Source organism: Tachypleus tridentatus, chromosome 9 (genome assembly GCF_004210375.1).
Source record: "Tachypleus tridentatus isolate NWPU-2018 chromosome 9, ASM421037v1, whole genome shotgun sequence".
NCBI lineage: Eukaryota > Metazoa > Arthropoda > Merostomata > Xiphosura > Limulidae > Tachypleus > Tachypleus tridentatus.
The window spans coordinates 29,975,085-29,992,532 of record NC_134833.1 but is presented as its reverse complement, the minus strand read 5'-3'; the positions used below and the strand labels follow the sequence as shown (position 1 = coordinate 29,992,532).

The 17,448-nt window shown below is 32.0% G+C and overlaps 1 long non-coding RNA gene across 1 annotated transcript; it reads left to right on the top strand.

Moving 5' to 3' along the window:
• Window positions 1–2,600: 2,600 nt before the first annotated feature.
• Window positions 2,601–12,077, top strand: LOC143224960 (uncharacterized). Its single transcript, XR_013013533.1, has 3 exons — window positions 2,601–7,278; window positions 8,066–8,167; window positions 12,042–12,077. It is a non-coding gene; the product is annotated as an uncharacterized LOC143224960 (long non-coding RNA).
• Window positions 12,078–17,448: the final 5,371 nt, after the last annotated feature.

The window sequence follows — 17,448 nt, the reverse complement described above, 5'->3', positions numbered from 1 at the left end:
ACTGATACATCACCATTGTATGAACTGTGAGTACAGTATGTGTGTGTAACTATATATATGCAAACAGCAAACTATTGTATTGTCCTTTGCATCATAGTTAAAGCTGAATCTGAGTTTTCTTATTATCAGATATAAATGTCTTACAGTATATCTATTTTTACATGTTTCTTTAGGTTTTTCAAACCTATAGCTTTGTTAGGTTTTGCCATGTTTGCATATATGGTTTTATATTAACTAGTCACATTAAGACTTGCTTATAACATATTGCAACATTTGTGTACTGCATAGGTCTAGAGTGAAAAAATTTTTTGTAGCACATAATGTTTGCATATGGGGCTCAATATGATCTAGTGAATAGAGTTCTCACCTTTCAACCTAAGAGTCATGGGATCAAAATTCAACACCAAACTTATCCACCATTTTAGTTATAGAGGTGTTATAGTCAATCCCATTATTTGTTGATTAAAAAGTCCAAGAATCATAACTGGGTGCTTCCAGCCATTGCCTTTTCAAAGGTAGCAGCTCAAAATTAGGGACAGTAGCAGATTGCATTAGCAGCTTTGTCAAACAAACAAAATCTTTGCACATTTCATCAATAAAAAATATAAATGAAGTGTTTGGCATACATGCATACATAGTCCATTATTTTGAATAAGTTAAATTTGGCTGTTTAAAATAATTGCTACTTTTTTAATATGTAAAATGTTCTGTTATTGAAGGTAATAATCCATACATTTTAAACTAAACTTAGTCTACCTTGACTCTGTCACTACTATACATTTTTTAAATTAAATACTTTTTAAGTAGAATACAAACATTGAAAATAATCATTTAAAGTTTCATGAGTATACAAATAAAAAAGCAGTATTAACCTCAATATTACTCTGTCTTAAATAATGTCTGCATCTCAAAAATAAAAACTAAATCAAAGAAGTAGAAATATTTAACCAAACTGAAAAATAATAGATGTATTAAATAAAGACATTTAAATTGTACAGTTAAACCTATGTTGGGTGAGAATGTATTTGTGAAACTGTTTTTATTTGTTTTTTGGTTAAATTCTTGTTGAATAGAATTTCATTTTTTCCAGACAGGAAAACATTAAAAACATTCAAATAGAAATAAAAGATTAAATGTACTTAACAAACATGTTAATCCATACTCTATCATTGTTGCATTGTTAAGAAACAAATTTTTGCTGTATTCACACATGCTGGGTTGAGGTTATATTGTTAAAAATGATTTGGTATATCGTTACTATACATAAATATACAAGTTGTATTAATTATGCTGTTAAATCCTCAAGATATTTGTCAGTACTGTGTATATGTTTCTAAATAAATATAAGTTGTTACATTTTAAATGTAATATATTTTCAATAATAAATAATATATTTATTTTTGTCTGATTTTTTTTTATTTGGTGAGATATGACACACAAATTTATTTTCTCTTCAGAGTGAGCTAAAGTTATATTGTATAAAATATTTGTTATTCTGTATTTTGTATGATTGCTACAGTTAAATAGTCTGTTATCTCTAATGTTTGTAATTTCTAGTTGTATGTAATCTTTACATGACAACAGACATTAGGTTTAGATTAAATAACAATATTTTCAGTCCTAAAGTTTTTAGGGTATTTTCAGGTAAAAATGATTTCTTTCAGGAGGGAGCACAATAGGTCTGCTTTATAACTGAAGGCTCAGTAGGATATGTTATAAAGGAATTCTGAGTTCCACTAAGAAATAAATGGACTGAACACAAGTGTACAGAACAAAATGAAACATAATTCAAGAGTCACCTTTACTGGAATAGTAGATTGGTCATACTGGTATTATTCCTTCAAGATTTATTTGAGGTTGATTCCCTTGACTTCCTTTCCACACTGACTCAAACTTAAGTTACTTAGTTGAATCACTAAAGTCAGACTCACCAAAAATGACTAGCACTATCTACGTGACAGGTCATTCCCATTTGAAAATAAGGGAAGTTATATCCTTGAGACATCACATGACTTGCTGTTGGAGGACTTTCATACACAAGGGTTAGCTTTATAACTATAACTCCCGTGGGCAGATCAGGTGTAATGTCAATCTATCTTTCTTCTCAGTCATGACTTGACCATGTTTTATGCAAAAACTGCACATATATCTGCATAACTGAAATATTTTGAAAATTTTCACTATGCAAATATGAAGTTAGAAATGCATGGTATGTCTTCATGCCATAGTTATTGTATATTTTGGCTAGTATGTATGAGAATTATACTGTGTTTTGGTGGCAAGAGGCCTAGTGATGAGGATTAAGGTGAAGTGTCTAATTTTTGTAAATGTAACCAGTTTTTCAGTACAGTTGTTTTATTTTTAAAACATCAATTTTTATGAATTATTAGATGAAATAGTTTCAAGCCTAAAGTGCTGAAGAAACTTTTAAAATGTCAGAATACATTAAAAGTTATTTCAAAGGTAAATGGATTAAAGAAAGGTATCAGGAAATGAAGATTTTTAAATGACTGTTTCTTCCAGACACCCACCTGGAATTTCAATTACGTGAGCTTGATGAAACAATTAAAAACAGTCTAAGTTTTGCTAGTATGGTAAGTTTTATTTTCATCTCTGTAATACATCAAAATCACTTTATGATGGATAAAAAAATTTTTTGTATGCAAAAGTTGCAAAGTCTAATTTAGTGTTCTGAAGAAATGTAAGAAACTAAGTTATAGTTTGAAATTTTTAATTTCCCACTGCAGAAGTATCACAAAACTATCAGTGAATTAATGAAAAGAATAATACAGAAGATAATGGCACTGATAAAATTTGCACTTCTTCTTCCTGAGAGGAAGTTCCTTTTTGTGATTTTCAGTTATTCCTTATATTTGTTTCATGAGGTAGACGAAGATTGTGAGGGATGTTATTGTCTTCCATTTGGTTGGAAAGTTAAATATTAGGAATGACTATTCTTGATCTTACGTTTTTATGACTTGACCACTTAGGTGCCATTCAGGTTGAAAATACCTGGGAGAACATGTTTATAAGGAGATTTTACAATATTTTATCTACATCAGATGTAAGCATACAGCTATTGTATACCTGATTAAACTTGACTGAGAAGCTGAAATATTGTGTAGTTTTCTTTAAAATTGTTTTCAACTAGAAACTGGAATTTGTATATTAGGGGATAGATATATTGATATTGAAAAGAAGGAGCTAGCAGATATGCAAGGCTGTGAGAAATTCCAAGATTTCCTTTGTTGAAAAGGATCATTAACCACTTGTCTAACTGTTAAGTCTTGCTGCTACCAAGCCTTCAGGGGTTATACATGAAGCTGATGGTTTTAATTTTGCTCCACTGTTAACATACTATGACATGAGCTGTCTACTACCCAGGACTCCATTAGGTCAGTGGCTTGGTGGTTAGGGAGCTTAACTGACAATCTACAGGGATTTGAATCCCCATCACACTGAACATGCTTACACTTTCAGCCATGAGGGCATTGTAACATGATTGCCAATCCCACTATTAACTTGTAAAAGACTAGCCCAAGAGTTAGTTAGTGGAATTGACTAGTTTCCTTCCCTCTAGTCTATCACTGCTAAATTAGAGACAGCAAGCACAGGTAGCCCTTGTGTGGCTGTGCTGTAAATTCTAAATGAACCAAACCATAAGGTTAAGATTATAAAGCAGACCAGGAGTTGGAGAGTGAGGCCACTTTAATGGCAACCAACAGGTTAGAAACAACAAGATTAAAGTTTAGATGATGTGTGCTGACAGTTTAGATGATGTGTGCTGACAGTTTAGATAATGTGTGCTGACAGTTTAGATAATGTGTGCTGACAGTTTAGACGATGTGTGCTGACAGTTTAGATGATGTGTGCTGACAGTTTAGACGATGTGTGCTGACAGTTTAGACGATGTGTGCTGACAGTTTAGACGATGTGTGCTGACAGTTTAGACGATGTGTGCTGACAGTTTAGACGATGTGTGCTGACAGTTTAGACGATGTGTGCTGACAGTTTAGACGATGTGTGCTGACAGTTTAGACGATGTGTGCTGACAGTTTAGACGATGTGTGCTGACAGTTTAGACGATGTGTGCTGACAGTTTAGACGATGTGTGCTGACAGTTTAGATGATGTGTGCTGACAGTTTAGATGATGTGTGCTGACAGTTTAGACGATGTGTGCTGACAGTTTAGACGATGTGTGCTGACAGTTTAGACGATGTGTGCTGACAGTTTAGATGATGTGTGCTGACAGTTTAGATGATGTGTGCTGACAGTTTAGACGATGTGTGCTGACAGTTTAGACGATGTGTGCTGACAGTTTAGACGATGTGTGCTGACAGTTTAGACGATGTGTGCTGACAGTTTAGACGATGTGTGCTGACAGTTTAGACGATGTGTGCTGACAGTTTAGGCGATGTGTGCTGACAGTTTAGACGATGTGTGCTGACAGTTTAGACGATGTGTGCTGACAGACCATGTCAATCTGTGAGAAATGTTAGCCTGAAAGGCATTCTCAGAAGCTATCAACTTTACAGAGCACAATGAAATAAGGACCTCTAATATGTTCACAACACCTCATGGTGCCCTTCTCTCTGAGGCAAGAAATTATGGTCTATCTTTGTGAAGCTTAATAAAGTATTACTGAGACCAAAAGGTTTAACAGACTGTGTGATGACCAAGATTAGAAGTGAAGAGAGTATTTACTCTGTCACACATTGATGTGTATGTGCCATAGTTTCCAGTACTTTGTTTAGCCTTTCATCCCTATTCTGCTGTAAGAGACCTTGGGAAAAAAAGTACAACAGGCCTTTCAATTTTGAAAAGTCAGCAAACCTCTTGATTGTGGACTAGTTCACAAGCTTTAATGAAGAAACCTAACTTATAGTACAAATGTACATCATGTACAAACCACTGAACCGAGGGTATGTTTGATGAAATAGTGTGTGTGTGTATGTGGGGAGCAAAGGGGGAGATCACAATTAAAGGGCTCTATCTTTTAGTAGCCCCCATCTGGGAAATATGACTCTCATCAATACAAGAATGTGAAAGTTTCTTTTCTGTTCCCTCAAATTAATTGTTTGCCACCTTATGTCTTCTCCAATTGCAGAAAACAACAACAATCTAGAAACATCACTTGAGCAGCTCAAAACCATATTTATGAGACACGCCATTACTGAGTCAGTCATATCTAAAATGTAGCTCTCCAAATATCACAAGTAGTCTAGATAATGTATCAGGGTTGAAAGAAATCTCAGAATCATATAAGACTTGTGCTCAAAAGTTTTGCCAGTTATGAAGCTGTATCCCTAATTTACAAATATACTCCCTCAGCAAATGGATATAGCCTAGAAAGTGTTGAGTAAAAACTTCAATGTCAAGATAACTTAAAGCTAAAGAGGAAAGGACAAAAAGAAACTGAAATTTAACTTTGATAAACATCAGGTTGCATGAAACATGCTAGATCTCAGAGAGGGGATAAAGTGCATCTATCTGACAGAAATTAGTTTGGTAAAGTTGAGCAAATTTGACTGTTACATATGTGGTAAAATCCACCTGTGGTTTCCACAGGTGTAACCATGTGGAAGCTAACAAGCTGTGTTTAAGCTCAGTTAAGAGTCTTAAGGGGTTCCCCTCAGTGGGCTCAGCAGATAGATAGCCTGATGTGGCTTTGATATAAAAATCACACTCTTAAGGGGTTCATGAACTTTGTTTGAGTTTATGGTAAGTAAAAAACAGTGAAATCTTAATCAAAAAGGACAAATGTTGCATTATTTGTGTATTTATTCTAGTTTATATTTTTATGTAAATGGTAATTTTCAGTTGTTTTGATTTAATATAGTATGTGATTGCCTGGTGCTTAACATTTGGAATGTTGAAAGCTTGATGGTGTAAAATAACAAATGCATTTAATAAAAATTTACATTGCATTAATTATTCTGGCAGTCATCCATAATACATCAGTTATTGTATTGGGTAGTAAATACAATTTTTTTTTTTTTCAAAGGTAAGTCTAAATTGACAAGCCTAAATGTATCAGTCATTGCTGAGTATTTCTAGTTGTAACATAAAACTGAAAAAAAGATTCAACAAGAATAATCTGAGTATTCAACCACTGCTGGATAGACTGGCATGCTGTGTTGTATGTGTTTTGTTTTCTAAGATGTAATTATAACTAGAATACATTTTCTAATTTGCATTTGCTCTTAGAAGGAAACTGTTCAGCTGATTGACCAAGAAGTGAGTAGCTGTTGTTAGAATAATCAATTTATTTGTTCATCATCACAGGGGTGCATCTTATGAATATCACAGTTTTCATGTAAATCTAAATTGTGCTTTATATGCTCATGTGAAAAAACAAAAAACACTCATTGATTTTTCTAGAAACATTTTCATTAAGGAGTTAAGTGTTGCTGCTGTTGTATTGTCAGTAATTGATAAAGAGGCTATTGAATAGAAGGCAATGTTTTTAGTTCTAATAATGTTTTCTTCTCTGTAGTTTTGCTTAAAATATTATGTGCAAAAGCAACTTTATTCTCTGGTGTTTTTTTCTATCCTACTGCTGATAATAAAGTGTAATTAAATATATGTACATGAATGCCCTTTTCCTAAGCTATATACTATGTATTTTTTAGGTATCAATGAAAATTAAGCTACTATGTTGAATAAAACACAGTCTGAAAATCAGAACTCTTAAATAATAAAATGTATATACTTGTCAAAGCAGGTATACTAAAACATTATCTGTATTGTAAGCCTAGCTAGGTTTAAAAAGTTACAGTTTATATTGCTTTTATGTATAACATAAAATTTAAGATCAGTGAGGGAACTATTGGTCTATCCTGGCCATTCCATCCACTATAAAAAAAAAAATAATAATAATAAAAAGAACCAAAAGCTGGCCCTTATCATTTAAATATTTATCAGTCTTTCCCTTAAACTCCCTAAAATTTACTGCATCCATCACATTTGAAGACAACCCATTCCAAAAACTAACAATCTTTCTGAAAAAATAAAACTATCTTTACCAAATATTGCTTTTACATTCCAAAATTTATATTTGTGTCCTATAGTCCTACCTTTCTCATCATTGAGTATGGAGAAAAGACAATACATCAATCTTAGATACCTTAATAAGATCCTCTCCCAACTCTTATTTATTCATGACAAGACAATTTCATAGATTTTAACTTGTCCTTGTATGACAACCTTTCCATTCCAGGTATCATCCTAGTAGCTCTCCTCTGAACTCTTTTCAACAATTCAATATACTTCTTAAGGTAAGAAGCCCAGTACTGAACAGAGTACTCTAAATGTGGCCTAACCATTAAACAATACAATGACATTATAACTTGTGTCAGCTTGTATTCAATATTTCTTTAGATACAACATAAAATCCTTTTTATCTTGTTATTGACAACAACACACTGTTTGGATGCCTTTAAATACTGATTAACCATAACACTAAGATCCTTTTTGTTCCATAACATGACTAAAGTTATTCCCATTGAAATTTATATTCATAACACAAATTGTGATATCCCACATGCAGTAACCTTGCATTCGTTCTGATTGAAAACCATATACCATTTATTTACTCAGCTCACCAAATAACTCAGATCCTTTTATAAAGTAGCAAACTCCTCTCACAGCCAGGAACCCCCAAGACCTTAATATTGTCAGAAAATTTAAATAATTTATTAATCCTAAATTTATGTCACTGATGCAAATTAAAATGAGGTTAACCTGAAGATGACCTAAGAAGGTCAAAACGTTGTTCTGTATGTTATGTTTTAATACCCATATGAGCTGTCTTGAGAATATTTGTTATACTATCTTAAACACTTCTATTTTTAAAAAATACAAAGTAATATGTTCTGCATATAGAATGTAAATTTTCCTAACTTCAGTTGGTTGACACTGGCTATTTTTTGTAATTCATTAATATTCTTGTAATGCACCATAAAATTTAGCACAATTTTTAAAAATTCCTAAAAACTGAAATAGTTTTAATTGTTCCAGTATATTACATGATATTTTATTCAAATACATACATACATATTTCAGGATGTTGATTGCTGTTTGAAAGCTCTCAACGAACTGGACAGCATTCCCTTAACACAGTTTGTAATTAGTAGAGAACCAGATATTATCCACACCATTAAAAAAGTAGGTGCCCATGTTTTATTGTTTCATTTAATGTTTGTTTTTAAAGTACAGTGTTTTACAGTGCCTTGCAAAAATATTCACCCCTTACCAATAATGTCCCATTTTGATGAAATACAAGTAATATAAACAATTTCTTTAATTAACTTGTTTTTACTGAAAACTTGAATGATCAAACTCAACACTATTATATGTGAATGAGGTTGAATGTTAGGAAAACTTGCAAAGAAAATATATAACTTGAAATTTCCTGATTGCATGAGTATTGAACCTTTTAAATTGAAGTACCTTTGGCAGCAATTACTGCTCTTAGTCTCTTTGGATAGGTTTTTATCAGCTTTCCACAATGGGATGGTAAAACTTTCATCTTTTGTCCATTCTTTTTGATAAAATTGCCCCAGTTCTGTCAAGTTCATTAGGGATTGATGGTGGACAGTAATATTCAAGCTGTGTTATAAATTTTATATTGGATTCAAGTCTGGACTTTGACTGGACCATGATTCCAGGACATTCACTTTTTTTTTATCACTCCTTGTGTTTCGGATCCTGTTGAAATGTGAACCCAGTTTATAATTCTTAGCTGGCTCAAGCAAGTTTTCCTCCTGTACTTTACACCATCCATCTTACCATCAGTCTTGACAAACTTCTTAGCCCTTGCTGATGAGAAGCATTCCCATAACATGATACTGTCACCACAGTGTTAACAGCTGAGATGGTGTTCTCCTGTGTTTAGCTTGTGTCAGAGGTAATGCATTGAATTTAGAGAAAAAAAAAACTTGACTTTTGTCTTGTCTGACCACAAAACCTTCTGCTACATGTCTGCAGCACCATTTAAATGCTTTGTCATAAACTCATACCAGATTTAATATTAGTTTTAAGTAATCCTTTATTTTTTCCACACTTGCCCATGCAGGTCAGCTTTGTGTAGGAAATAGGATATTGTTGACATATGAACACTGAGTCCCATCTCAGACATGGAGCCTTACAAATCTTTCAGAGTTACTGATGTCTTCACAGTGGCATCTCTAACCAGTTTCTTGCTTGCTTGGCTCCTTAGTTTGGAAATGGTGGCCTGATCTGGATAATAACTGGCTGGTATGAAGAATATGATGGACTTCAGTGTACTCAAATGGATGATTAGTGACTTTGAAATTTTCTTGTAACCTTCTCCTTATCTGTGCTTCTCTATCGCTCTGTCTGTGACTTGCTTGGATAGCTCTTCTTGTCTTTATGCTTGGTTTGTCACATATGAGTTGTGGCTTGAACAGGTACATTTACTCTGTGCTAAAACATCTTGATTACACACAGACCATTACACTAATTTTGTAACTTTTCAAACTAATCTTTCACACCTGAACTGATTTAGCATTGATGTAACAAATGGGTTGAATACTTATGCAATTGAGAATATTTTAATTTTATTTGAGAAATCTCTCTTACTTACATATTATCAGTATTTTGCTAGCTCTCTCAGTTTGTGGTAGGTTAAATTCTAAATGTATTTGAAAGTTTCATGTGTGTAAGCTCAAATGGCAACAAGTTATGGAATTTTTGCAGGGAGGTGGATTCTTTTTCAAGGTAATGTATATTCAGTAATTCTATTATGACGTGTTTCTGAAAATTATTTGAATTGTGAGGTCTCATTGTGTTTCTTGTTATTCCTAAACATTAAACTATGAAGAAAAGTACAGAACTTTGTGTGCAAAAGATAGTAACTTTTACTTTTCTATCTGTGCAAATTGGTATTTTTAGTAACTTTTACTTTTCTATCTGTGCAAATTGGTATTTTAAAGATAGTAACTTTTACTTTTCTATCTGTGCAAATTGGTATTTTAAAGATAGTAACTTTTACTTTTCTATCTGTGCAAATTGGTATTTTAAAGATAGTAACTTTTACTTTTCTATCTGTGCAAATTGGTATTTTAAAGATAGTAACTTTTACTTTTCTATCTGTGCAAATTGGTATTTTAAAGATAGTAACTTTTACTTTTCTATCTGTGCAAATTGGTATTTTAAAGATAGTAACTTTTACTTTTCTATCTGTGCAAATTGGTATTTTAAAGATAGTAACTTTTACTTTTCTATCTGTGCAAATTGGTATTTTAAAGATAGTAACTTTTACTTTTCTATCTGTGCAAATTGGTATTTTAAAGATAGTAACTTTTACTTTTCTATCTGTGCAAATTGGTATTTTCAGAAATGTAAACAAAAGTCATCTCTACCAGTAATTTTCCAGAAATGTAAACACATGATTATTTATACCTTGACTCACATAAACTTTGTATTGCCATTTCTACTTAATGGTCATATTTCATGTGATTTGTTTTCTTTATGGATCTAAATTATTATTACCCATGTCTGTAATTTCATAGTGTCTTTTTTTTTTTGTATTTTTAACAATCAAGTTACTGTACAAGATTCCACCTTTTTGTAAAAGACAAATCATAAATGGTCTAACATAGTACACCAAATGTGACTGAATCCTTCAAATATTATTTACAAATTAACACATATCACATTTGAAACTTGTATTTTGGAAATAGTTAAGTAATACTATTCTTTGTTGATATAATTATCACACACTAGTATCTTGCCCCTCTCCATTCCCTTGTTCGTGCACAAAATATTTTAGTGGATGCAACCTGGATGATAATTTTGTGTTTGATGGAACATCCGGTTTCTCCTGAACATTTTAATTCTGTAATAAACAGTAAAAAGATGTTAAACTGTTATAGTATATAACACCATCTGTGATCAAAGCATTACTTATAGAATGATTGTTTGTGTGATAGTATGTCACAATAACATTAATAATAATGTTTGAAAAGTGGTTCTTTACTAGCTGTGTATGGTTTTCCAATAAAAAGAAGGTAATAACACCTCAACCACAGATCCTATGTGCCACATACCACAACTGCCAAGGAGACTTTCACTAAGCATCAAAGCTAAAAAAATTAAGTTGCAACACAAAAGGCTGGGGTCAAAACCTAGTTTATGTCATTCATTTACAATATATCTTCTGTTATAGTACATGATGCCTTATGTCAGTCAAGTGTGATTATCAACAAACAAATGTTATGATATTACATTACATGAAATCTCTCTTTACTGGCCTTATACAAGTTTATTTCTAATTTTTGTAATTACAGAATGAAATAAACCTGATAAGATTTTTCAGTGAATTTTCTGTGTTGCTTCTGTATTCGTACTTACTCTCTAAACATACTACCTTTGCATGCCTCAGCACAAATTTTGGAATTGGATTGGTTAAAACAGTGTTATTGACTGCTTTGTTTAAAAAAAATACATCATATGATTTTGTTAAACCTTTCATGTAACACACGTAGAGTCAATTGACTTGTTATATAAAACAGAAACTCCCCAGTGGCACAAAGGTATGTCTTTGGACTTGCATTACTATAAATTGGGTTTTGATACCCATGTTGGGCAGAGCACAGATAGCCCATTGTACTTAATTCTAAACGAACAAATAAAATGGAATGGGAAGATATTTTTAAAAACACATTTCAGTGAATCTTGTGATTTATTTCAATGATCTGCAGTATCTAACAGCCACATTAAAAGTTATTCTATTTGTGCAGTGGTATTATTAACTATTTATCTTTTAACTTTTTTTTGCTCTTAAATATAAACATATACCACCCTTTATTAAGTATTAAACTATTTGAGTTCTTTCTGATCTGATATTACTGTAGTTGTATATTGTTTTGTGATTTTTTTCTTATAACTCTCAGATTTCATTACTACTTGCATTTTAAGTAAACAGTTGCTGTCATTCCCTGATGAACTAAATGTTATTTGTTAGTTTAAAGTCTTGGTGATTTCAAAGAATGGAAAATTATTTTCATCTCTGTAGTGTCGCAAGTTTAAGAAAAGTGATGTCATACGACAGAAAGCTGAATACCTCTATAGGAAGCTTAAGAACCAACTTGTTGTTCCTGAAGGAGAGGGTTTTGGAACAGTAAGTATAAGATCATCATTAGATATTTTGAATTCTTAGAAAGAAAATATTTACAGATAAATAGAAAACGTATATATAATAACTGCTATAAGTATGTTCTGTATCTCCCTGAGGTCTTATGTGATAGCCTGATATATTCCCTTACAATAAAAGAAGGTAAAGGTATGCTTTTCAACCAAATGTTATTAAGCCAACTTTCAAACCAAGTAGGTGTAGAGATTATTACAAGTTTATTAAGTTTGTATTGATATGTTTTTTTATCAGCTTTGTTACCAATCTTTTAAATTGTACACTTTATTATATGGTATTTAATTAGACAATTGAACACTTAACAAGTTAAGTGCAAACATTGACATAGTACCAAAGAAACAAGTAAGATGTGTACATTGACACAGTAACAAAGAAACAAGTAAGATGTAGACATTGATACAGTAACAAAGAAACAAGTAGATGTAGACATTGATACCGTAGCAAAGAAAAAGAAAATGTAGACATTGACACAGTAACAAAGAAACAAGTAAGATGTAGACATTGATACAGTAACAAAGAAACAAGTAGATGTAGACATTGATACCGTAGCAAAGAAAAAGAAAATGTAGACATTGACACAGTAACAAAGAAACAAGTAAGATGTAGACATTGATACAGTAAGAAAGAAACAAGTAGATGTAGACATTGACACAGTAACAAAGAAACAAGTAAGATGTAGACATTGACATAGTAAGAAAGAAACAAATAGATGTAGACATTGACACAGTAACAAAGAAACAAGTAAGATGTAGACAATGACATAGTAAAAAAGAAACAAGTAGATGTAGACATTGACACAGTAACAAAGAAATAAGTAAGATGTAGACATTGACATAGTAAGAAAGAAACAAGTAGATGTAGACATTGACACAGTAACAAAGAAACAAGTAAGATGTAGACATTGACATAGTAAGAAAGAAACAAGTAGCTGTAGACATTGACACAATAAGAAAGAAACAAGTAGATGTAGACATTGACACAATGAGAAAGAAACAAGTAGATGTAGACATTGACACAGTAACAAAGAAACAAGTAAGATGTAGACATTGACATAGTAACAAAGAAACAAGTAAGATGTAGAAAACAAGTAAGATGTAGACATTGACATAGTAAGAAAGAAACAAGTAGACATAGACATTGACACAATAAGAAAGAAACAAGTAGCTATAGACATTGACACAATAAGAAAGAAACAAGTAGACATAGACATTGACACAGTAAGAAAGAAACAAGTAAGATGTAGACATTGACACAATAAGAAAGAAACAAGTAGACATAGACATTGACACAGTAAGAAAGAAACAAGTAGACATAGACATTGACACAATAAGAAAGAAACAAGTAGACATAGACATTGACACAATAAGAAAGAAACAAGTAGACATAGACATTGACACAGTAAGAAAGAAACAAGTAAGATGTAGACATTGACACAGTAAGAAAGAAACAAGTAAGATGTAGACATTGACATAGTAAGAAAGAAACAAGTAGATGTAGACATTGACACAGTAACAAAGAAACAAGTAAGATGTAGACATTGACATAGTAAGAAAGAAACAAGTAGCTATAGACATTGACACAATAAGAAAGAAACAAGTAGATGTAGACATTGACACAGTAACAAAGAAACAAGTAAGATGTAGACATTGACATAGTAAGAAAGAAACAAGTAGACATAGACATTGATACAATAAGAAAGAAACAAGTAGCTATAGACATTGACACAATAAGAAAGAAACAAGTAGACATAGACATTGACACAATAAGAAAGAAACAAGTAGACATAGACATTGACACAGTAACAAAGAAACAAGTAAGATGTAGACATTGACATAGTAAGAAAGAAACAAGTAGCTATAGACATTGACACAATAAGAAAGAAACAAGTAGCTATAGACATTGACACAATAAGAAAGAAACAAGTAGATGTAGACATTGACACAGTAACAAAGAAACAAGTAAGATGTAGACATTGACATAGTAAGAAAGAAACAAGTAGACATAGACATTGACACAATAAGAAAGAAACAAGTAGACATAGACATTGACACAGTAACAAAGAAACAAGTAAGATGTAGACATTGACATAGTAAGAAAGAAACAAGTAGCTATAGACATTGACACAATAAGAAAGAAACAAGTAGCTATAGACATTGACAAAATAAGAAAGAAACAAGTAGATGTAGACATTGACACAGTAACAAAGAAACAAGTAAGATGTAGACATTGACATAGTAAGAAAGAAACAAGTAGCTATAGACATTGACACAATAAGAAAGAAACAAGTAGATGTAGACATTGACACAGTAACAAAGAAACAAGTAAGATGTAGACATTGACATAGTAAGAAAGAAACAAGTAGACATAGACATTGATACAATAAGAAAGAAACAAGTAGCTATAGACATTGACACAATAAGAAAGAAACAAGTAGACATAGACATTGACACAATAAGAAAGAAACAAGTAGACATAGACATTGACACAGTAACAAAGAAACAAGTAAGATGTAGACATTGACATAGTAAGAAAGAAACAAGTAGCTATAGACATTGACACAATAAGAAAGAAACAAGTAGCTATAGACATTGACACAATAAGAAAGAAACAAGTAAGATGTAGACATTGACATAGTAAGAAAGAAACAAGTAGCTATAGACATTGACACAATAAGAAAGAAACAAGTAGCTATAGACAGTGACACAGTAAGAAAGAAACAAGTAGCTATAGACATTGACACAATAAGAAAGAAACAAGTAGGTGCAGACATTGACACAGTAATGAGGAAACAAATAAGATGAAGACATTGACAAAATAACAAAGAAACAAGAAAGATTTAAACACTGACAGAGTAAATAAGAAAATAACTAAAATGAAGACATTGACAGAGTAATGAGGAAACAAGTAAGATGATTTTATATAAGAAAATACACATCATCATCTGGTTCTTTTTTAATAGTATGTACAAAATAAATAATGTGATTGCTATCTCAGTATTGAATATTTATGGCCATTATCCATACAAAATAGGATTGAGTGTGGTTAGAATGTTTTAATTATGATTCTGAGTGCTAATGATTTGTGGCCCATAGATGATGCATAAATAACTCAACAGTATGGGACTGGAGATACATTATAAGAGTGACAGTCAAATTGTGCTGTTGCCTGGCATGGCCAGGTGGTTAGAGTGCTCAACATGTGATCTGAGAGTGGAGGGTTTGAATCCTTATCACGCCAAACATGCTCACTCTTTCAGCCATGGAAGCATTATAATATGACAGTCAATCGCATTATTTGTTGGTAAAAGATTAGCCCAAAAGTTGGTTGTGGATGGTGATGACTAGCTGCCTTCTCTCTAGTCTTACACTGCTATATTAGAGATGGCTAGCACAGATAGCCCTCATGTAGCTTTGCATGAAATTAAAAACAAAAAACAAATTGTGCTATTTGATTAGACAAGTAATAGACCTAGAGTTGAGCTTTCATGAAGATTCTGAAACAAATAAACCATATAGAAAAAATTTACTTCACTTAGAGGGACATTCAGTGAGACAAAAAATGCTTTCTCTTCAAATGCACAAATAATAACTGTTTTTCTCCAAAAAAGACTAATGTTTTTACCTGTAGTTTCTTTATTAAAGACATACAAGGAAAATTTTTTCAAGATTACAGCTGAATGAGTAATGACTTATAATATCAAAAACTGGGCTTTCAGTGCCTATGTTTCTTTGTTTTTAAGCACAAAGCAATTAGTGTCTCAGTAAAATTTGTAAGGCAATTTTTTTCATATAATTTACCATTTAAATATATTTTAAAAATAAATTCATAAGTAAGGAATCGAGACTACAGCTACTGCATAATACTGATATTTCCATACTTCACCATCACACCCAGTTTCTCTTCACCAATTATATTTTGATTTCTTGTTTTTAGCCTTGAAACCAGAATTGTATTGTTTCCAGTTTAACTCTTTTTAAACCCATAATGTTCATGCTGTCCTAATCACTATCACCATACCCCATAAAATTCATGGTCTGTTTATAAAATAACATAGCTTGAATTAGATTTTAGCCAAACAGACATAAATATTGTTGGACACTGTTACTGTCTAATGGGTACATTTGGATTTTTAGCTAAATGCTGGCAGTGTCTGCTCAGGTTTAAAGAGTTAAATATTTTTTATAATTGTACAAGGTTTAAAATGTACCTCTTTGCATTTTGTACTTGCTCATTTCATGATAAAGCCATTTCTGATAATTTAACATTTCAGAAATGTTTCACAAACCAACTAAACAGTGTTCTTGTCAAGTTCCTGTGGACATAACTTTAGCTCATTTTCCATTTACTTTTATGATATTCTGTATGATTACCATTCGCAGCTCTTACAATTGGTGTTGTCTCCCACTAGTACAGTGGTAAGTCTATGGAATTACAGTGTTAAAATCAAGGGTTTGATTCCCCTCGGTGGACTCAACAGATACCCCAATCTGGCTTTGCTATAAGGAAACACACACACGAGTGTTGTTGTTGTGATAGAAAGTTTAATGTTCAAGTCTGCTTATGACCCTACCTTTATTTCTGATGGTCTTAAATTCAATTGCCTTGCATTTTTATCCAAACACACAGTTATGTAGCATTGTTAAGAAACAAATAAAACAGCAAAAGACAGTTACCCACTCAACATTGTACAGAAACTGTTAAAAAGTGATTCTTCTCTCATTAGTCTGGAAAATGGCATTACCCAGTCTTTTCCTTTTTGTGACATATGAACTTGGAATTTGTATAGTTACATAAAATAAAAAAAGTGCAAACCTTCTAAAATGTTGATTGTTTCATAGTAAGGAAGACTTAATTTTAAAACAGTTACAATATTTTGATCACTTGTGCAAAAAGGATTCTCCAGTGCACAAATGTTTGGCTTATTTCTGATGTTTAAATTTTGATTTCAAGTTTTAATATGCCCCGAAAATACCATTCAGAAATTATTGGTAACATTTATATTTAAGCATAACTTCTAAAAAATATCTTAATTCTTTAGTTCATGGGCTTCAATCTAGGGCACCTGCCAAGGAGCTGCAATCCCCGAAAAAAGTTTTATATTGCAAGCTACTTGTATCTAATTAGCTTTTGTTTTGAATCGTAAGGTATTTTAATAAGTTTGTATTTTGTACTGTTTAATATCTGTATTGTCAATGAACTGCAGGTTTTTGAAACAGATGTTAAAATCCCACAAGCAACCCCTGAGATTGAGAGTACAAGTGAGGAAAATAGG